Source organism: Heterocephalus glaber, unplaced genomic scaffold, assembly GCF_053883595.1.
Source record: "Heterocephalus glaber isolate CG9 unplaced genomic scaffold, H.glaber_assembly_v1.0 deba00001593, whole genome shotgun sequence".
Classification (NCBI taxonomy): Eukaryota; Metazoa; Chordata; class Mammalia; order Rodentia; family Bathyergidae; genus Heterocephalus; species Heterocephalus glaber.
Window position 1 is genome coordinate 4,499,029 of NW_028258368.1, and position 22,053 is coordinate 4,521,081.

A 22,053-nucleotide genomic window follows, 5' to 3' on the forward strand; every position below is an offset into this window, starting at 1 on the left:
GAGATGCCTCGAGGTCAGACCACTGCCGTGTTACAGGAAATGGATGAAGTCATTCCTGGCTGCTCATTTTTCTGAAAAACTACCTGCTGTCTCAGGTTACCACGCCACATCCCGCTGTATCTCTCTTTTTGTCTCCTTGGTTGCAGCACTTGATTTGAGACTCGCAGCCTTCATCTCTGTTCTAGTTGGGCATGAGGAAACACATCTGCGAAGCACAAACAAGCACAGGGTCCAAGTGAGAAGGTCTGCTTCTGGAGATAACGGCGGCTCCCTGAGAGCTTGCTCTTAACAAACATGCATGCGCTCACTTTTAGAGAACACTCGCTGGAGCAGTAATTCTAGGTCAGCATCCAGGGTTGGAAGCCAGCTGCAGCCCAGTCTGGGCTGGGGTGCATTTCTTCCTGACTCTTGGGGTCTCACTTTCTGACCATTTGGGGCACGGGGAAGGAAGATGAGAAGGAGGGCTACAGACAAGAAAGATGGAAACTTTTTAATACGTCCTTAAAAGCTTCTTTATAGAGATGAGTAATAAAAAGACTGGGGCCAGCAAACATATTCAACCTTTCCACATTTTCTCTAAACAGTTATAAAACCGAGAGTCTTGTAACGTCAGAGTTAAAGTAATACGGCCTTGTTTTTGAATTTTGAATGCTTTTTAATGGAATGTTAAAATAGCTTTGGTACTAGTAAAAGGTGTGCGCAAGAGTCTTGAATTGATTTGGGAGAGGGATAACAGAATCCACCACGGAAGAAGGTCAGATAGGTCTCAGGTGAACAAGCACCTAAATACTGAGTAATGTTGTTTGGAAACCACACCCCCCCATTTTCCTTCTCATCCAATCAAATAATGAGATACTGTGTGATCATTTAATTTATGCTGACCAATTATAATTTATTATTAAACTCATTCTAAACACATTAATTATCTACTAGGTGCTATGTGCAGTCCTAATACTGAGAATACAGAATTGGACAAAACAGAACCCTGACCTCATAGAGCTTATATTCTAGTGTAGGGAGCCAGACAAATACATAAATGAAATACACAGTAGGTAAAACCAGGCTAAAGGGAAAGAAATAAAGTAAGGTAGGGAGTAGGTGGATATGAGCAGTGGTGAGGAGATGGAGAGAGTTAGAATTTTAAATTGTGTGGTCAGACAAGGCCTGGCCAGGGTGAAATTTTATTAAGCACCTGAAGAAAATAAAGTTGCAAGTAGACCTAAGCTGTGCATTTGAGCAGATGGTAAATGTGAGAGTTCTGGATGAGAAGCCAGTTCAGGGCATCCAAGGAGCAGCAAGGAGACCGGCATGCCAGCAGCAGAAGGAGGATGAGTCAGCAAAAAGTCCAAGAGGTAAGGGTGGGCCCTGTGGGTTTGGCCTTTACTGAGTGGTTTTTAAGGTGATTGGGAGAGTTTAAACAGTCATAAGAAAATCTGATTTTTTTTTCCTTTTTTTGCAGCTCTGGGGATTGCAGTTCAGGACAATCACACTGAGCTGTATCCCCAGTCCTTTTTTATCTTTTATTTTGAGACAGAGTCTTGATGAGTTACTAAGACGCCCAGGCTGGGCTCCAACTTGCAACCCACTTGCCTCTGACAGCACTGGGATTACAGGCCTGCACCACTGCACCTCACCTGATTTTCATTTTTAAAGGACAAAAGTACAGAGCTAACTGCTTATGAGCAGGAAAGGCAGAAACAGAGAGACCAATTCTGAGGTGACCACTGTGTTCCAGGCAGCAAACGATGGTAGCTAGTGTGAAAGTGGTGGGATCAGCAGTGGTAGGAAATGGCCAAAATCCAGGTGTATTTTTATCATAAAGCCAGTAGGATTCTTTAATGTTTAGATGAACAGTGCAGAAGAGAAGACTCAAGAGTTACCCCCACAGGTTACCCCATAGACCTGAGATCTGAAAGGAAGAATTTGTGGTCAAACAAGATGGGACCCTTTGAGATGAGAAGGCTCGGAGAAAGATTAGGAATTTCTTTTTAAACATGTAAGGTGTGAAAAGCCTGTTAGACATCCGATTGCAGAAGTCAAGATGGCAGTTGGATGGACAGTCCAGATTTCAAAGGGGGAAGAATGATAGAAGGTGTATGAACCCATGATACTGGAAGTGAATGAGACAAAGGAGAGAAGTCCAAGGACTGAATCCTGGGGAGTGCCAACTTTGAACGAGTATGGAAATAAGAAGCAATGAATCAAGGAGACCAAGAAAGTACAGCCAGTGAAGAAAGGCAAAACAGTGGAGAGCAGGGTATAAAGGACAGGTCAAGGAGGGCTCAAAATGTCAGGAAGAACCAACTGTGGCTAACAGGTCAGAGAAGATAAGGGCTAAAACTGACATCAGATTTAGCAGTTGTCCCAAGTAATGTCAGTGAAGACTGCTTAAATGGCCACTAGTCTCAGTAAAAGAAATCATAATTAGAAATGGGGAGGATTATCATCTTCAGTTGTCCTTCATTTCATAAATCTCATTTTACAGGCCAAAGGCAGGGTAGAATAGGCACTCTGTTAGTCTATTCCTTATCAAGTAAAACAATACAAAACAGATAGAGATTTTTACGTTCTCTCCAATGGGAGCCAGACTTAGTAACACTGCTTAACTAATCATGGAAAGCTTAACTTCTTGCAAGGTGCAGATGCTTTTTTCACTTTTTACACTTAGGAAATTACAGGAAACATTTTTCTTAATTAAAAATAAATTTTTGTTTCTTTTCTAAATTGTAACTCTAATGCAAAAATGTTTCTTTCCACTGACCATCTTGAGGTGAATTTTTGTTCTGCATTTAACTTCTCCTTACTGTCGGTTTCCTCCTGTGTCTCCTACTCTCACCTCCTCACAAGCTAAGTAAGATTCGCGTCCACACCCTTGCTCGGAACTATCATAACTGATTTGCTCCTGGGCATAACTTTCTACTCATCCCCATGTCAGCAAACTAGTATCAATGACAGAAAATAATGGACTCTAAGAACAGGCCAGCAAGACAGAAAGGGGGCAGTGGGAGAGAAAGCGGGTAGAAGAAAAGAAAGAAGCTGGAGGTGGGGAAACTTAACCATGGGTTTCTGTGATTTCCCACAGAAACAGTGTAATTGAGACACAGCAGAATCTAGAAATTTCATACTGAGAAAGTCTAACCAAACTTTTCCCTAAATATTGTTGTATGTTTAATAAGTCAGCACTATTGGCAGTTATCTACACATTCAAACTAGTGGTATTTCTTGGGAAATTTAAAACTCATTATAAGTCCATCAAATAAATAATTTTGAGGAAAGCTTCCAATTTGAATAATTTTTTTCAAACTGATTTGTATATATAAATTGCCTAATTCTCAATGGTCAGTAGGACAAACCAAAATGACAGCAATTTGTGGAATTTTTGACAGGATATTATAATCCTAATTTAAAGCACATCAACAATCAAAGAAGCATATAATTAGTGGTTATAGTACTAGTATATTACGTTTAAAAGCTGTAACTTTAATATCTCTAATTTATTCATCATGGGGAATCTTAGAATCTCATCAACTAATAAAATTTACTTCATGTTCTACAGGAGCTTTGAAGATTTTGGTGTTGTTGGCTCTTTTTAAAGAATCAAAACAAAAGGGCCGGGGATGTAGCTCAGTGGCACTGCGCCTGCATCACAAGCACAAGGTCCTGAGTTTGATCTCCGGTACCAAAAAAAAAAAAAAAGAATCATAACAGAGCATAAAGGACAGTGACACTCTAGTTGCAACAAGATAAATTATTAGTCTATTAATCTTACTATGCCTTGGTGGCATGAGAAAATCCTGAACTCAACAGATGTGTTTCTCCCACAATACCCTTTAAAAGAAAAAAGGCAGAAAAACATAAGAATCATCCTACAGCCTAGAACCCTCCAGAAAATTTCTGAATGTAAACATTTTCAAGAAAAGGATGTCAGACTTAAGAGAGAAAAATGTTGAAAATTTTTAAAATAAGTACTACACGTTGACAACATTTTCAATAGCATACAATAGTCCTTTCCATTGTGGTGTATTTGAAGGCTGGAAAGGAGGTCAAAGAGAATCTTCTTTTTTCCCTACATCTTTGCGAATTGAAATGATAATTTTTATTATCCTGGTGAAAAAGTTTTGCAAAAAACAATGGAAACACACATAGGCAGCGGGTGGCAATATTATAAATTTCTAAGGAAACAATTTCAACATTGATACTAAGATTGAATTCAAAATTTAGAAGTGAACTCTAATAAAACAATATTTAGAAATAATGCTGTTGAGAAGTGCCATTCACTCCATATGCCCCCTATATCTGAAGTCAATGTTAATAATAAAGGTCACAGTGTTTGCATTTTGGCATTGCTAATTTTTCTTTCTTCTCCCACAGTATGAGTAAGATTTTTGTTATTTTTTTTAAAGACTACACTGTGAACCAGCCTCAAAAGAGGCTGAATTCCTAGTAACACCCAGTGCATGGCACTTACTGCTAATTGGATGTGGCTGCTTTTAGCAAATCTGGTAGCTGCTAAAAGCCACTGTTGTTGTGTCCCTACCTGACCAGCATTCAGGGCAGGGTACTATTATGTCTCCTCTACCAAAGCTGTGTCTGCAAAATTTGCCAACCAAAATACAGAACCAAATCCACCATTTAAATATATAGAGTCAGAAATCTTAGAGCAAGGTCACTGCAAGGAAATATGGCTAATAATTTTTTCCATTTAAAGTATTTTGGTAAAGTATCTTCCTATTATATGTTGTTTCCAGCTCTGAACCATATAAAGTAGGTTACAAAATGAAATTTTATTAGCACTATTTATCTTCTTTCGTATGTGCCTCACCAACTGGCAGCACAGTTTTGGAAAATATTGTGGACCAAGTTATATCTCTGTCTCATATCATCATTTGTGTTTATGTAGGATGTTTGTTCTGAGAAAACTGAAAATGCTTTGTTTAAATTGGATCCCATTATACCACTTAAGCAAAACTTACCAGGTAAGTCTCCTGGTTTGAATGTTAACTCTTTCTGTTTGGGTTTGTTTTGTTTGGTTTGGTTTTTTCCTTAATTTGCAGCTCCATGAAAATATTCTATCTTTTCAAAATGTATGTTCTATTAAACCTCTCCAACAATGATTTCATAAAACATTCATAGTCCACCAGAACTGTCCTCTGAGAGCCACTGTACCCATTTCCCAAGACTCTTTATATCTCACTGTCTCTACTAGATGTATTCTATGATGGTAAACTGGGTTATTAGAAAACATTACTGAGAACAAATGAGACAAATATCCACAAGGAGTAATACTAAAACAATCCACTTTTACTCTCAAATAGACAATGAATGAATTCTCCAGTTCTAGAATTATGAATCAAATATATGCAAATGTCAGGCAAATGAGCATGTACCTGCTCCCACTTCACAGCTGTGACCCTAAAGAAGCTAATATCACCAATATCAGGTAAATTTGTCCAGGTTCATATGGAAAGTCAAGTTCAGCTAAAAACAGAGCTCACTGATGCTAATGCTTGATTATCATGGTTTCTTAAATATCTCAATGTCTATGGAATGCTATTTTCAGTGTCCAAAAACCAGTACTGAGACACTTACACTATTTAAATTCCAGTTCTCCAAGACTGTTTTTACTGCATTTCACATGAAAGTAATTTTTTGTCTACTTGGGCTACTTTTCCAGGTTTCTCTACAAATAACACTTTAGCTCCTAGAACAAAAGCTTACAGAGGCAAGATGAGCAGTCTGAACTCTGACTTTTGCTTTCCAGTTGAGAGAATGAAGGGTTTTTATTTTTGTTCGTTTGAATCATAGTCATAAAATTAAGTCTGATTTCCAGAACAATGCTAATCTGATTGGCAATGACTTTTCAAATCCCGTGTCTTCAGAAATTGTACATTTGATGGCAAAATAAAAACTATCTAAAAACATCTTGTTTTAAGATTAGCATTCAAAGATTCTTCTACTTCAAGAAAATAATAGGACCATTTCTTACCAAAAAGGAAAACCACTTTGGAAAGTGTGGCAAAATTATACTGGGTCGTATAAATTTTTTTCATTAGAAACCTACAAAATATTCTTCATCGAGACATCCCTCTGGCTCTGAAAGAAAATGACAAAAGCTTCCTCTTAAAATATCCAGAGAAGAAATAGCATTCTCTACCTAGGACACTGGAGGCTCATTGTTCATTGGTATTACAAGAAGACATTGACTCAAATTTGGGAAAAAGATCCAAACACTACCTCTCTTCCTCACTGGCTCTCCCATGTACCTTACAAATTACTAGCCACCAATTTTCTCAGTCAATGTCCAAATTGCCATCACTTAGAACAATTTTTGACATAATATCTCTTACCAGGGACAGTTACATAGGTAACTTTTGCTTTCTGGAAAACTTTTGCCGTAGGAAAAAAATATACTCAGACATGTTTTTAAAAATTGAATTCCTAATAAATGTGGATATAAATAGCTAGAGTTTCCATGGAGAATTAAATATATAAAACACTTGGATCTACATTTTAAAAAGCATAAAGAAGTACCTGCAAAAGTAAGTATAAGTTTACATAACTAAATACCAAACATATCTTAAGGATCTTTCCTTGATAAGACCCATTGAGTCTCCTCTCTCTCTCTCCCTCTCTCTCTCTCTCTCTCTCTCTCATTCTTTTTGTATTTAAGAAGCTGTTATAGTTTGGATTTCAAATATCCTTCAAAAGCCCATATTCTAAAGGTTTGGTCCCTGGACTGAGGCACTGTGAAAGACAGCGGTACCTTCTCTAGGTGAAGCCTAGTGAAGGATGCTAGGTTGTTGGGGACATGTCCCTGAAGGGAAAATTGGGACCCTGGACTCTTCCTGTCTCTTTGCTTTCTGGTTTGCTATGAGATGAACCGAGCTCCTCTTCCACACACTCCCATCACGATGTACTGTGCTATCACAGCCCCAAAGTGACAGGACAAAGTGACTATGGACCGAAACCATGACCCAAAATAAAACTTTCCCCTTTTAAGTTGATTTATCTCAGGTATTTGTTATAAGTGATGGAACTTTGACTAACAAAGCAGCCATTCCATACAACATCATGTACACATCATATTCCACACCATGTGTTAAATGATCATGTGGGGCACATTTATCACATTACTGTAAGATTTTATATAGAATCACCTTGTTCATTAATAACTTGGGGGTCTCAAGAATTTGTTCCTCAATGAGATTGTAAGCTCTGTGTTGGCAAGGTTCTATCCAGCATTTCTTTGTCCCTGTGGTATTAAAATTGTCACACTGGCACACCCTCCAAATGTCCTCCAAATACTTTCTGACTGTTTCCCATACCTGGAACCTAAGGCCATGTTTCTCTGCCTCCAGAGTAACACGGAGGCCCATGGCCACACAGCTGGACTTTGTGTTCCAAGACCACCTTGGAACTACAAGTGGTTTGCCAGTGGATTTTGAGAAGCACAGTGTACACCTTCCACACTTCCTCCTTGAAAGAAAATGGTTTGATCCTGATTTTCACCTTGATCTAATCCACGAGTTTTTCTTGTCTTTTCCTGAAAGCAGTTTCCCAAGTATTTGGGAGGAGGGTTTCAACCATATTACCTAGAGCTCAATACATTTGGAAAGTTCAAGTCTTATAAGAGCATACACATTACTTGCTCTTTATAGCTCAAATTTATTTCCTCTAAATTATTTTTCATCTATCACATTGGCCAAAATGGGAAAGTATGGTAAGTGTTAAGTTGGGGAGATTGTGAGCTAACAGGTATGCTCTTTACCAACTGGTGGTAGCACATACTAAAATAATTTATTTTTCCTGTGAATATCTTCACACATGTTTTCTAACACAATCATGTGGATGCTCACTGGAGCATTACTTACAACAGCAAAATACTGGAGCCAATCAAAATATCCTCCAATAAAAAAATTACTTATATGATTATAGTATAACTGCATAAAGAAATACTCTATACAGAGCAAGAAAAATGGGGTGGATCAAACGTTTTTCTATAGAAATTGCTCTAAGGTATGTTTTAAGTGAAAGAGAATGATACGAAATAGCATACTTCTAGGTGTGTCTTTTTAAAAATATATATCTAAGGCTATATCACGTGTGCATAGACAATTTTAAAGAATTGTAGACAAAATTGTCACTTTGGGAGGCAGTTTGGGCCTGGAAAATACCTTCTGCACTGTTTAAATTTTTTTTTGTACTGGGACTCGAACTCATGACTTTGCACTTGCGAGGCAGACACGGTGCCACTGAGCTAAATCCATGGCCTTGCACTGTTTAAATTTCACTTTTACTCTATAAATACATTACTTTATTCAATAAAAAATAGTCTTAGCAGTTCATGTCTGTATGAAAAGACAGACAGTAACAAAAGCTGATAAAGATGTAGAGAAATTGAAACCCTCAGACATTGTGGATAGGAATGCAAAATTGTGCAGCCATTTGGCAATTCTTCCAAATACTAAATGTGGAGTTCCCATTGATGCAACAATTCCACTCCTACATATATACCCAAGGGAATCAAAAACATATATCCTCATAAAAACTTGTACAAAAACAGAGCAGCATTGTTTATAACAGCTAAAACGTGAAAATTCAAATATTTCTTGACTCATGAATGGAAAAACAAAATATGATATATACTCAGGCCATGAAATCTTACTTGATAATAAAAAATTAAGTAGTGATACATGCTACAAGATGAATGACCTTTGAAAACATAATGCTGAGTAAAATAGGCAAGATACAAAAATCAGTAACTGTATTGTTCCATTTGTATAAAATGTTCCAAAACAGAACTCCACAGAGACATGAAGCTGAGCATATTCTGAAATTAGATTGTGGTAATGGTTGCACAACTCTATACCTATACTAAAAACCAGTGAATTTTGCACTTTAAAAGGGAAATTTCACATCCTCATGTGAAATATATCTCAATCAATTGTAAACAATAGATTTTGATGTGTTATCCCACACATGCTCACATCTGATCTTCACACCCTTCCTTAGGAAAAATGGAGAAGTAAAGATAGCAGATGAGATGTTGTAGACAACTAAAGCCAGAAAAAAAAAAACTGATTACTTTAAAATTAACATATGACTCTTGTCGAAAATAGTGGGCTGGGTATTTACCTCTCTTAAATATTTTTGTAGTAAGAGAAAAATTTATTCAGGGTTTGCCTCCCACAGCCCATCTGCCTATTCAATGATTCATTCATTAAAAGCTCTTAGTGTCGCCCAGAATATGTCTGTGATGCACTTGCTGAATCTCCTAGTGTTTCCTGTGCATTCACAACCTAAGCACTTTCAGGATACAAAATGTTCCATCCATTATTCTTTCCATTTAAACACCACTAAATGACTAAAAGGAAAAGGGATGTTAGACCTTTGATTTTTCTACATTTATATACCATTCAGTTAAAAATGCATATGTACTTCTTTTTGCATATGACAACATCAATGTGTAGGATAATCTAAGAACTCAGCTCCTACAAGAAAATTAATAACAAAACCTTTTATATCATTTCCTCCATGCTAAGCATTGCTTTAGCAAGTTACATACATGGATTCTCTTCAATTCTACAAACCATTATTAACTGTATTTTATAGATGAGGCAGTGAAAAACTTGCCAATGTCACACAGTTCGTAATGGCACAGCTTGGAGTGGAACCGAACACTTTGAATCCAGGATTCATGCTCTTGATCATATTCTACATGTTCCTTACCTAAATCACGGTTTGTTATGTTACACTTGTTTATTGAATATTGTTTTCTTTCATAATATTTTTAACAAAAGAAGTGAAAGTTTCAACTCATATAATCACCCTAATTTGTACCTTTCATTACCTTATGCTTGCACAATAAACTCAGTAAGAATCATCTTTATGCTGCATAGAACACTTTGGTTTCTACTACCACATCAAACATCACAATCACATCATCTGAAATAATGAACAATGGTTTTAATACAGATCCACTCTCTGTATTCTGAGGCAAAATAAATATGACTTGCCATTGAAATACATAAGATTTGCTATAAAACATGAAAATAATCATAAACAATTTTTAAAATTATTGAAAGCCCAAACAGTTGTCAGGGAGACAGTTTTTTGTTTTCTTTGTTCGGTTGGTTGATTTTGGTTTTTTTGAAGCAAAGTCTTGCTCTACTTCCCAGACTGCCCTTGAACTCACAGCAATCTTCCTGCCTCAGCATCCCAAGTGCTGTGATTACAGGGATGCGCCACCACTCTTGGCAGTCATGGAGACAATTTAACCATCTTCTTCATTAGTTATGTCTAAAATGATATAAACCCCACAAATTTCAAATGAAAAGAAACATTTAAATCAATCAAATATTGTTTCTACATACTCCTCCTCAGAAAAAAGGGAGATTCATTGTTCCTTTGTCATTAGTATGACATATTTTCCTCTGAATTGAACAATATTTTATTGAAATAATATAAAACTAGCTAGTAACACATCGGTGAAACTATTGATTCAATCCCTAGTACTTTGAATGGGGAGTGGATGGCAGGAGAGAGGGAGAGAGAGAAAGGGAGTGGAAGGGCAAGGAAAGGAATGGAAGTGAAGAGACAGAAGAAGGAAGGGAGGGAGGGAGGGAAAACTAATGAGGTAGTGCTGTATGCCATAATATGGATGAGCATTGAAAACATGCTAAATGAAGGAAACCAGTCACCAAAGGCCACATGTTGCATTGTTGTATTTATATAAATTGTCTAGCATGGGACTCTACAGACACAAAAAGTAGTTTAGTGGTTTCCAGGGACTGAGAGACAGTGGAAATGGGAAGGGATAATAGTAGCAGTAGTAAATATTTAATAGGAATAGTAGTAGTAATAGTTGGAGGTGACAAAATATTCTAAACTTAGTGGTGAAGGTCATACAACTCTGAATATACAAGAAACTACTAAGCTATACACTTAAAATGGTAAGTTTTATTATATGAAAGTTATAAACAAAATATGTTATTTATTTATTTACTAACTTTTAAGGACTGGGATAAAAAGGAACTGGGATCCTAGAGAAGTTCTTGTCAAGTCATACTACCTACGCAGTCTAATGGAGAAGCCACCATTGAGACATCAGAAATCTTGGGGACAGGGTGAACTGTTTCCACCATGCCTGTAACATCAAAGGCCAAGTCACATGGAGTACATGCAACCTGAAAATGAAGTGTAGTCTTTGAACTCATATTTAGCTGCTGATGAGCAAGTCAGAGGGCCACATCAAGATGCCAATACCAGCAGTTCTGCTCCAAACTCACACACCTATTTGCTTGATGATTTGTTTTAGATTTATATGTCCAGTAAAGCACTTGTGAGCAGAGGAGTTTAGTGCTTTCCAGCAAATGGCTCTGTGTGCCCATGTGACTTTGTCAGGGCAAACCAGGCCAACAAAGGAGCTGATGGGTAGGAAAATACAGCTAGAATGTCTTCACCCATCTGGTCTTTCCCTCCGAGAGCTCCACATGCCTGTCCAGGTCTCTTCTTTTCCCAGATCTCTCTGTAGCTCAGCTCACAGATACCCTCGCTCTGGTCCCCTGTGTCATTTGCCTTCTGTGTCTGCACATCTCAGACCTGGCTCTACTGGAACTCATTGGGAAATCCTAGAGACATTTTTTTATAATAAAAGATTCCTGAAGCCCAGTCTAAATGTATTGAACAAAAATTAGTGAGTTTGGCTGGAAAATCTGCAATTTTAATAACCAAATAATTCTCTAAGAAACAATCTTGAGGACACTGTGGTACATGCCTGTAATCCCAGAACTCAGGAGGCTGAGGCAGGAAAACTGCAAGTTTGAGGCCAGCCTGGGCTACACAGCAATTTTAAATCTGGCCTGGACTTCACAGGAAGACCTGGTATATTCATCAACTTTCTCACTGCCAAACAAAATACCTAATATCTGCAATTTAAAGGAAAGGTTTATTTAACTTACAATTTCACATATTTTAGTCCATGGTCAGCTGTTTCTAAGGCAAGAACATCATGGTAGAAGGGTGTGGCAGAGCAAATCTGCTTGCTTGATGGTGGCTAGGAAGCAGAGCACAGGGTAAGAGCACCAGGGAGGTATTCACTCTCCAAAGGCACATCCTCAGCAACCTACGTGCAGCTGGACCCCACCTCCTACTAGCACACTGAGCTATGAACGTGGGTGGATTAACCCACAGATGAGCATGCATCTCCATGTCACCTCTCCGAGAATCTCTTAATCCAGTCCACCTGACAATCAGGATTAAATGGCACATCCTGTCTCAAAAATAAACTTAAAAATACTCACTTGAAGTGATACACAAACTAGTACAGTATTTAAGTACTATGCTGTTATCATCTTATCTTTGTCTTGTATTCCCAACCAGTCTATGAAGCCTAAAGGAAGAAATCAGACTTATATTTCTTTGTATCTATAACACCTCACCCACTCCTTTATTCATTCAAAAATACTAATTCAGTACCTACTATATCTCCAGCTGTATCCTAGCTGTATTGACCACCAATGAACAAAACCCATACCTTCACTCAATAAATGGCTGGTGATCTTGATTATAATAGGCCTACTAAACTTAATTCATCATATAACAGCAAGCATTTAATTACATATATTTATATGCCAGTAATTGTCCTCAGCATCATTATTATCATTCCCAAGTTACAAAAGAAAAATTGGAGGCACAGAAAAGCTAAGCAACTTGTCCAAGTCTGCATGGCTAAGAACGAGGAAGGACAAGATGCAAATGCGACCAGGCTGATGCCAGAGAAAATGCTCACAACAAGTTTGTGTGTTTGTTCATCACATCCACTCACTAAGCTTAGAGAAAAAAATATTAATAACACCCTGCCCTTCTATTATCAAAAAAGCGAGAGATAACAAGTTCTCCCAAAGATGTGGAGACCTCTGTACACTCTTCATGGGAATGTAGATTGGGAAAAGCACTAGGGAAAATAGAATGGAGGTTTCACAAAAAGTGCAAAAAAAAAAAGTAGAAGTACCCTGTGATCTCTCTTCTCTACCCAGCAATCTCTCTTCTGGGTATACATCCAAAGGAAAATAAGTCAGTGTGTTGAAGAGACATCTGCATGCATTCCCATGTTAACTGCAGTACTACTCACAACAGCCAACATGTGGGATCAACCTGACTGTCCATCAGTGGATGAATGGATAGAGAAACTGGTAGATTAACACAAGGAAACACTATTCAGCCTTTATAGAGGAAATCCTGCCATTTCCCACAAGGTGAGTGGCATGGAGGACATTATGCTGCATAAAATAAGCCAGGTGCTGAAAGAAAAATATTCTATAATCTCAATTATATATGGAATCTTGAAATCAAATTTATAGAGATAGAAAACAAAATAAAACAGTGGTTACCAGAGGCAGAAGTAGGAAGAGGAAATTGGGAGCTGTAGATCAGAGTATACAAAATAACATTTACTGAAATGAACAAGTCTAGAGATCTAGTGTTCAACACAAAGATTATAGGTAATAAAATTGTATTGAATTAGGGGTTTTTGTTAGTGGATCTTGCCACACACAAATGTATCCTATGTGAGATGATAGTTATTTTAATTTGCTTCTTTGTAGTAATGATTTCACTATCTATATGTATCCCAAAGCATCATGTTGTATATCCTAAATATAGTCACTAAGGTATGATCACAAGTACAGTGAATGCTGCTGCTCAGTACCATCCCAGTGTGTCCTCATCCACCTTATTCACTGGATCTGGCACTATATACCTTCTGGCTCTTCCCCAAATCAAAAGGCCCATGAAAAATAATGTTTTGAATCAATTCAGGACATCAAGGCAGCCACAACAGTGCAAGTGAAGACACTCATGAAGGAGAATTTCCAGAACTGCTTCAGAAAGTGGCAAGAGCAATGAAATAAGTGTGTGTGAATCAAGGGGGAGGATTCTGAAGAAAATAGTCATGTGTCTTTTAATGTAAAAATTTTGATTGAAGCTGTAATAATAATTAATAGCTATTATTTTTCAAACTAAAAAATAACACCCTGCCCTTATCTTGTATAAGCTCCTAAGTAGAGAGAGAGATAAAGTGAAATGGTAAGTGCTATACCATGGAGACAAGCAGAGGAATACACAAGACTCCATGAATTTTATTTTTAAATGGAAAGAATTTATGATGAAAAACATTTGAGCTAAGCATGATAAAAGAGCAAGGAGGAGAAGAACAAGAAAGAGGAAAAGATGCAGGAAGAGTAGAAAGGGAAGAGGAGGAGGAGAAAGAGAGAGGAGAAGGACACACGTATGACATTAGGAAGACTGTCCTTAGGCGCAGAGGAGAGGAGACCAGTGTTATGGATTGTAGGGAACAGTAGTGACCAAAAGACCTCCCATGACCTCATCAGAAGCGGAACTGTTCAGTCTTACAAAGGAAGCTGGCTGGCTAGGAGGCACTGAGCCCCAGTAGCAGCCACAGGAATGTCACAGGTAGTCACAGCAAGCAGAAGGAAGGAATGGCTGGGTCTTAGACACTGGTGGTCTCTGAGTCACATTCATCCAACTGAAGAGCAGAACCTCAGCCCTGCATGTTGAGCCTAGGGCTCACAGAGACAAGGCCAAAATGCTCTTGCCTGTAATCCCAGCACTCAAGGGGGCAGGAGGATCACAAGATCAAGCCTAGCCTAGGGAACTTAGTGACCTAGTAAGACCCTGTGTCAAAATTTAAAAATTTAAATAGGGGTAGGGATATAGTTCAATGCAAAGGCTCTGGGTTCAATTCTGCATACAAAAGAAAAAAAAGTCTAAGAAATTTTTAGAATGAACCAAACAGAAAAATGGATATCAGATTCATAGATAGGCCACCCTGGGCTACATAGTGAGTCCTTGTCTCAAAGAACAACAAAATAACCACAAACAAACAAGCAAAACAAAGAAAGGATGAGAGAGGAAGAAAAGAGCAAATGAAGACAAAGAAGGAGAAGATTGTGGATAAATTGCTAAGAGATAAAACTAACAGGTAAAAAGAAAGAGCTTCTGCCAGAAATAAATTGAAGTATGATACTTATAAGTAAAGACAGAAATGAACTCAGAACATGAAGAATGAAGAGAACAAGATGAAACAAAACAATTTGCCTTAATCTTTGGCACTATGGCATGGCCATATTTTGGAAATGGGATTAAAAGATTTTGGAGTTATAGCATGCAAGAACTTCCCTGACTTTGAGGTAGAGGATAGTGGAAACAAAGGCTTGAGTTATATTGCACAGAGCACTTTGAGGATGTCACAGCTCTGCTGACAATAGCTATTTTTCCCTTTAGTTGACAATAAACAATCAGAACTAGACTTGGAATCTCTTCACGTTAATGGAAGGAAAGAAAAAGGAAGAGAGACAGGAAGCAAGGAAAGAAGGAAGGGAAGAGGGGAGGGGAAGTGTGGGAGGGAGAGAGGGAGGGAGGACATCTACACAAAAACAGAACATGTCTAGAGTAAGTAAAATTCCCTTAGAAAGGAGCCCACACCATGGGTCCATACTTTTGAGTATATGGAGTAATAACTAAAATCTGATAGACCTCAACAATGACAAGAGATATAATCAACAATCGCTGTGTGTATCTAATTCTCACAAGCAAATGACTTTGCTTAATGCTTTTCAGACCTTAGCTTACCTGATCCTCACAACTCTAAGAATTAGATACGAGTGTTACTGTGATCTCTATTGTTAGCAACCCTATTTTAAATACTAGAAATGTAACAATTACCAAGATTAGGAAACTTATCCTTGGCTTCACTGCCTCCTGCCTGCTTTGCCTATTCTATTTCTCCTCTGCAATGCCCCTCTGCCATACCACCCTGCCTTGAAGCCAGCCAACTATGATCTGAAACCTCTACAAACTCTCTGGGCTCCACCACTCCCAGCCCAGAGGAAGGGGCTTCTGGGCCGCCATTACACCACTCCCAGTGCAGAGGTAGGGGCTTCCCAGCCACTGTTCCACCACTCCCAGCCCAGAGGTAGATGCTTCCAGGCCACAGTTCATCCACTCCCAGCACAAAGGAAGGGGTTTCCAGGCCACTGTTCCACTTCTTGCAGCGTAGAGGAAGGGGCTTCCAGGCTGCCGGAGCACCACTCCCAGCCCAGAGGAAGGGGCTTTTTTTCCATGGTTCCACCACTCTCAGCTGAGAGGAAGGGGCTTCTGGGCCACCATTCCACCACTCCCAGCTCAGAGGAGGTAAGCTGTGTGGGAGCTACCAGCACGCCCCACCCCACTGCACCCCCATCATAATGAGAAGACACATAAACAGGTCTCAAAACCAGACTTCCAGGTCACCTACAGCAACCCCAAAGGGAAAGAAGATAGAACACTTTGATACTCAACCACATGGACTCCCTGAATTGGCAAGAAAAGAGGATCTGGAAAAAATGAAATCAGAAATAATTTCTCAGATAACAGCAGAGATTGTGCCCATAGTGCAAGACATGATTAATAAATCTAGAGAGGATACAGATAAAAAAAATACAGGAGCTGAGGATCATGATGGAATCTCAACATAAGAAACAAATGGAATCCATAAAACAGATAAAAACAGATTTCCAGGAGATTAAAAACTCCATTGAGAGTTTACACAGCAGAATGAGCCAATGTGAGGACAGAATTTCAGGTATAGAAGATAAGATTGTAACTAGGGACCAAGAAAAGAAAAATCACTTCAAAATTGTAAGGGACCACGAGAAATCAATCCAGCAGATGCTAGATGATGCAAAGGAGAATAACATAAGACTGATGGTTGTAGTCAATGAAGAAACAGGAGAGAGTACAGATGACATAAAAAAAAACCTGTTCACAGAAGTAATGGCAGAAAACTTCCCAAGCAGGGAAAAAGAACTTTACAGATAAGTAAGGCATTAAGGACTCCAAATAGCCTTGATCAAAAAAAATTTACACATAGGCATATAATTGTTAAGATTCCAGAAACCCAACAGAAGAATAAAGTTCTACAAGCAGTTAGAGAAAAGAAACAAATCACATACAAAGGAAAGCCCATCAGAATCACAGCAGACATTTCAACTCAAACCCTCAAGGCAAGAAGAGCTTGGAGTGACATATTCCAAGCCCTAAAAGAAAACAGCCTCCAACCCAGATTGATGTACCCTGCAAAACTATCTTTCAAAATGGATGGAGAAATAAGATACTTTCATGACAAAGAGCACCTGAGGAACTTTGTAAATACCAAACCAGCACTCCAAAGAATTTTACACAATATCCTAGGACCAAACAATGAGGATCACAACCCCAGGAAGCAAAGCAGAATGAATCCATCAGAGTGACAAGAAACTAAATGTAAAGGGGGAGAACCCAACAAAAAGAAAAAGTCATGATGATGATAAGTCAATACGTTTCAGTTATAACCATCAACGTTAAGGGTCTCAATTCACCAATCAAAAGAAATAGACTGGCAGAATGGGTCAAGAAGCAAAATCCAACAATATGCTGCATACAAGAAACACACTTCATTCAAAAAGAAACTCATGGATTGAAAGTTAAAGGGTGGAAAACAATACTCCATGCAATGGGTACCCAGAAAAAAGCAGGAGTAGCTATCCTCTTTGCAGATTAAGTGGATTTCAAACCAACACTGATTAAGAGAGACAAAGAAGGACCTACATCTTTGTAAAGGGAACAATCCAACAGGAAGAGATGACAATCATAAACATATATGCACCAAACTCTAGTGCACCTAACTATATAAAACTAATACTAAGGGACATGAAAAGTCATATATGGACTAATACAATAGTAGTGGAGGACCTCAATACGCCACTGTAGCAAATAGATAGATCAACTAGACTAAAAATAAGTAATGAAATAGTAGAACTCAATCGAACTCTTGAACAAATGAATTTAACAGATGTTTACAGAGTGTTCACCACACAAAATCAGAATACACATTCTTTTCAGCTGCACATGGGTCGTTCTTCAAAACAGACCATATACTTGCTCATAGAACATGTTTAAGTAAGTGCAAAGGAACTGAAGCTATCCCCTGTATATTATCAGACCATAGTGCGAAGAAATTGGAGATCAATATCAAAAGAAACTCGAAAAATTTCATAAACACATGGAAATTGAACAACACACTTCTGCATAACCAGTGGGTCACAGAGGAAATTAAAGAAGAAATCAGACAGTTCCTTCAATTAAATGACAATGACAATACAACATATCAGAATCTATGGGAAACAATGAAAGCAGTCTTATGAGGGAAATCCATAGCAGGGAATACTCGTATTAGGAAAACAGAACGAGCCCAATTAAACAACCTGATGCTGAACCTCAAGCTTCTAGAAAAAGAAAAGCAGGACAAATCCAAAGCTCATACAAAGGAAGAAATTAAAAAGATCAGAGCAGATATCAATCCAATGGAGACTAAGAGAGCGATACAAAAACTCAATGAAGCCAAGAGTTGGTTCTTCGAAAGAATAAATAAAATTGACAAACCCTTAGCCAAACTTATCAGAAAAAGGAAAAAAAAGGCCCAAATCCATGCAATTAGGAATGAAAAGGATGAAATTACAATGGACCCAGCAAAAATCCAAAGGATCATCAGTACCTACATTGAGAATCTATATGCCAATAAGATGGAAAACACAGAAGAAATGGACAGATTCCTAGATACATATGAATTACCAAAGTTGAACAAAGAAGACCTAAAAATACTAAACAACCCAATACCAATCAATGAAATTGAAAAATGTAATTACAAACTTATCAACTAAGAAAAGCCCAGGTCCTGATGGCTTCACTGCTGACTTCTACAAGACATTTAGAGAGTAACTACTGCCACTACTGTTTAAACTCTTCAATGAAATTGAAAGGGAAGCAATACTCCTGAATTCATTCCTGGAAGCAAGCATCGCCTTGATCCCAAAAGCAGAGAAAGACCCAACCAAAAAGGAGAACTATAGGTCAATCTCACTAATAACATAGATGCAAAAATCCTTAATAAGATACTGGCAAATAGAATGCAGAAGATCATCAAGAAGATCATACACCCTGATCAAGTGGGATTCATCCCAGGGATGCAGGGATGGTTAAACATATGCAAATCAATCAATGTAATACACTATATCAATAGAGCCAAGGACAAAAACCATATAATTATCTCCATAGATGCAGAAAAAGCATTTGACAAAATCCAACATGCATTTATGATAAAAACCCTACAAAAAAATTGGAATAGTCTCTACCTCAATCAGATAAAAGTCATCTGTGAAAAACCAACAGCCAATATCATACTAAATGGTCAAAAACTGAAATCCTTCACACTAAAATCAGGAACAAGACAAGGATGCCCACTATCACCACTCTTGTTCAATATAGTTTTGGAGACATTAGCCACGGAAGTTAGACAAAAGAAAGAAATAAAAAGAATAAAGATAGGAAATAAAGAACTCAAATTGTTGCTTTTTGCAGATGACATGATACTCTATGTAGAAGACCCCAAGAATGCCACTAAAAGTCTTTTAGACCTAATAACCAAATTCAGTAGAGTAGCTGGATACAAGGTCAACACAGAAAAATCAATAGCTTTCCTCTACACAAACAACGGACTCTCTGAGACAGAAATAGGGCAAACAATTCCCTTCACAATAGCATGCAAAAAACTGAAATACCTAGGAATCAACCTAACGAAAGAAATCAAAGACCTCTTTTCTGAAAACTGTAGCACTCTGAAAAGAGAGATGGAAGAAGATATCGGAAAGTGGAAAGACATAACCTGGTCCTGGGTAGGAAGGATCAATATAGTGAAAAGGGCCATACTGCAAAAACCACTATATAGATTCAATGCAATCCCAAATGAAATTCCAGCACCATACTTCACAGACCTTGAGAAAAAAATCCAAAAATTCATTTGGAACAAGAAGAGACCCAGAATGGCAAAAGCAATTCTAGGTAACAGAGACATGGCAAGGGGTATCACAATTCCCAACCTGCAACTCTACTACAAAGCTACTGTGATAAAAACAGCATGGTACTGGCAAAGAAACAGACCTGAGGACCAGTGGAACAGATTAGAAGATGCAGAAACAACTCCAGATACACTCAGCCATCTCATCTTCGACAAAGGAGCCAAACACCCTCACTGGAGGAAAGATAGCCTCCTTAATAAATGGTGCTGGAAAAATTGGGTTTCAACTTGCCAAAGATTAAAACTAGACCTATATCTCTCACCATGCACTAAACTAAAATCAAAATGGATTAAAGATCTAAATATTAAAATAGAAACACTTAATCGGCTGGAACAGAGGTTAGGTAGAACTCTTGAAGATATTGGTGTAGCAAAAGATTTTATGAACAAAATCTCAGTTGCCTGTGAACCAGCACAATCAACAAGTGGGATCTCTTCTTATCAAAAGGCTTCTGCAGAGCAAGAGAAACCACCAGCAGTGTGAAGAGACAACCCACAATGTGGGAAAAAATCTTCACCTGCTCTTCTTCAGACAAAGGTCTACTATCTCGAATCTAAAAAGAACTTTAAAAAATCAGACCTCCCAAATTTAAAGACCTAATCTGAAAATGGGCATCTGAAATGAACAGACATTTCTCAGACAAAGAAATAGAAATAGCAAATAAACATATGAAAAAATGCTCAACATCGCTGGTCATTCAAGAAATTCAAATGAAAACAATGCTGAGATTCCACCTCACCCCAAAGAATGGCTGCTATCATAAAATCAACCAATAACAAATGCTGGCGGGGCTGTGGGGAAAGAGGAACCCTGATCCACTGCTGGTGAGAGTGTAGACTTGTGCAACCACTGTGGGAATCAGTATGGAGATACCTCAAAGAACTAGGACTGGAAGTCCCACTTGACTCTGCTATTCCACTGCTGGGGATCTTCCTCAAAGAATTAAAAGAATCATGCCACAGTGATATATGTGTACTCATGTTCATATCAGCACAGTTTGTAATAGCTAAAACTTGGAAGCAGCCCAAATGCCTATCAACTGGAGACTGGATCAAGAAGATGTGGGTTTTTTTAATAAAATGGAGTACTACTCAGCCATAAAAAATGAGAAATTAAAGACATTTATAGCTAAATGGATGCACATTGACTGATACTCTAAAGTAAAATAAACAGGACACACATATGTAAATACCAAATAGTTTCTCTAGTGTGAGAAACTGAAAGTATAATAAGGACTAAAAGGTATAATAGATAATGTGAAATAGGAAGAAAAAGGGCAAAGGGGAAGTGGGAGGGTCAGGGGAAAAAGAAAGAAGGGAATGGATTTAATATGAGAAAATGAAAAAATAGAAACAAAGTCTGTAAATAGCCAGGGATGGAGGGGTTGAAGGGAGGGGAGAGGAAGGGAGAAAAATAAGAACCAAGAGAGATTATGGAAAGGTGCAAATTTCCAATGATGAATGTCATTATATTGTATATCTAAAATGTACCAATAAAATTAAATTTTTTAAAAAAAAGAAACTTGCCCTTGATCATTGAGTGGTCAAACCAAGAAAGTCTTAGTCAGAGAAGCCCATTTTTTTTCACTCTTATAAGATAAAGGATGAAATATTGAAATGGACTCCACACAGAGAAATCTCTGTTAGTAGTCCTGATTCTCTGACTTGACCATGGCTCTAAGCATCTTATTCCTTCAGGCAGCAGAAAATACCTGCTAGATGTCTGTGGAGTCCTAATATTTCAAGGTGACACAGTAAGTAGGAATGGAGGCAAGTAAAGTGTCAACATTGTTCCAGTTCCTCCTTAATGAACATTTACCCACAAACAGTTCCCAAACCACAAGAAAGGTAACCAGTCATTTCATCTTAATCAATTCCAACTCAACCTTAAGCCTTGTGGACCACAAGCATTACACTTCAGCTCATATCCACTAGAAATTACTTTACAAATGAGGCATATGTATGATGGAATTAACCCACGGAAAGCAAGTGTTTCAACCACAAGTCCTCCTAGACTGGTTCTAATTTTTGATGCTGGTCTTATAGAATATATGAAGTTAAGGGATGTCACTTGGACACTGTTTCAAAAATTTCTGACAGGA

The 22,053-nt window shown here is 38.1% G+C and overlaps 1 protein-coding gene across 2 annotated transcripts in view; it reads right to left on the reverse strand.

The window, feature by feature from the left end:
- The window catches only part of Esr1 (estrogen receptor 1), a 426,367-nt gene that overhangs the window by 361,747 nt on the left and 42,567 nt on the right, over nt 1-22,053 (reverse strand). Inside the window, exon 1 of one of the 2 annotated variants that reach the window (XM_021237951.2) lies at nt 84-202. The exons of the other annotated variant lie outside the window; for it this stretch is intronic. The gene's annotated coding sequence lies outside the window, so the exon portion shown is untranslated. Of the gene's footprint in view, nt 1-83; nt 203-22,053 lie in introns of those variants that run through there. 2 annotated transcript variants of the gene reach the window in all.